Genomic DNA, 2038 nt, shown 5'->3' on the forward strand with positions numbered 1-2038 from the left:
GAAGCCCAATTGGTGCACTCTCGATTCCGTTGGAAAGTATACATCTTGGGATTTCCAGCAATGTATAATAGTCCATACTTTGCTCAAGATTTGATGGCCCAAACTGGCGTCCAAACACCCACCAAAGACCTTTTTCTGGCGTAAAATGCCAGAACTGGCACCAGAATTGGAGTTAAACACCCAAACTGGCATCCAAGCTGGCATTTAACTCCAAGAATGGCCTATGCACGTGAAAGCTTCAAAGCTCAGCCCAAACACACACCAAGTGGGTCCCGAAAGTGGATTTCTACACTATCTGGCATCTGCACTTAGTTACTTATTTTCTGTAAACCCTAGTAACTAGTTTAGTATAAATAGCACTTTTTACTATTGTATCAAATCAGCTTATGCCATTTTTCACATTTGTGAGGCTGGCCATTCGTCCATGCCTAGACCTTTTTCTCTTATGTATTTTCCAACGGTGGAGTTTTTACACCTCATAGATTAAGGTGCCGAGCTTTGCTGTTCATCATGAATTAATGCAAGTACTATTGTTTTTCTTTCAATTCACGCCTACTTCTTCTCCAAGATATACTTTCGTACTTAATTCAGTTTTCAGAATGAAGGGGTGACCCGTGACAATCACCCACTATCTTCGTTACTCGCTTAGCCAAGATCCACGTGCCTGACAACCACAAGCGGTCTACATGATTGATGAGCGGATAATTTATACGCTTTTTGGCATTGTTTTTAGTATGTTTTTAGTATGATTTAGTTAGTTTTTAGTATATTTTTATTAGTTTTTAGTTAAAATTCACTTTTCTGGACTTTACTATGAGTTTGTGTGTTTTTCTGTGATTTCAGGTATTTTCTGGCTAAAATTGAGGGTCCTGAGCAAAAATCTAATTCAGAGACTGAAAAGGACTGCAGATGCTGTTGGATTCTGACCTCCCTGCATTCGAAGTGGATTTTCTGGAGCTACAGAAGCCTAATTGGCGCGCTCTCAATGGCATTGGAAAGTCGACATCCTGGGCTTTCCAGCAATGTATAATAGTCCATACTTTGCCCGAGATTTGATGGCCCAAACCGGCGTGGCAAATCAGCCTCAGAAATTCCTGGATTCTATTTCGGCCTGACCGAGAACCGACAGATGATTAGCCATGCTGTGACAGAGCATAGGAACATTTTCACTGAGAGGATGGGAGGTAGCCATTGACAACGGTGAAACCCTACATACAGCTTGCCATGGAAGGAGCCTTGCGTGTTTGATGAAGAAGACAGTAGGAAAGCAAAGATTCAGAAGACAGAGCATCTCCAAAACCTCAACCTATTCTCCATTACTGCAAAACAAGTAACCATTTCATGTTCTTTTGCTTTTCACAATCAATCCTGATAATTTCTGATATCCTGATTCTTTTACTTTTCACAATCAATCCTGATAATTTCTGATATCCTGACTAAGATTTACAAGATAACCATAGCTTGCTTCAAGCCGACAATCTCCGTGGGATCGACCCTTACTCACGTAAGGTATTACTTGGACTACCCAGTGCACTTGCTGGTTAGTTGTGCGGAGTTGCAAAAGTGTGATTGCAATTTCGTGCACCAAGTTTTTGGCGCCGTTGCCGGGGATTGTTGAGTTTGGACAACTGACGGCTTATCTTGTTGCTTAGATTAGGATCGTTTTATTTTTGTTGGTTTAGAGTCTTTTATTTGAGTTTAGTTTTATATTTTAAGTTTGGTGTCTTCTTTGTGTTTTCCTTTAAGTTTTCGAAAGTTTGTGTTTGATTTTCTAAAAATTTTTAAGTTTGGTGTCTTTTGTGCTTTTATTCACTTAAAAATTTTTCAAAAATTTGTTCTTGGTGTTCATCTTGATCCTCAAAGTGTTCTTAGTGTTCATCTTGACATTCAAAGTTTTCTTGTTTGTTCTCTTTGTTTTGATCTAAAATTTCTAAGTTTAGTGTCGTTTTGTTGTTTTTCTCTTTCCTCATTAAAATTTAAAAATAAAAAAAAATATTCTTTCCTTGTTTTACTCATAATTTTCGAAATTTTGCATTAA

Source organism: Arachis duranensis, chromosome 6, assembly GCF_000817695.3.
Source record: "Arachis duranensis cultivar V14167 chromosome 6, aradu.V14167.gnm2.J7QH, whole genome shotgun sequence".
NCBI classification, from domain to species: Eukaryota; Viridiplantae; Streptophyta; class Magnoliopsida; order Fabales; family Fabaceae; genus Arachis; species Arachis duranensis.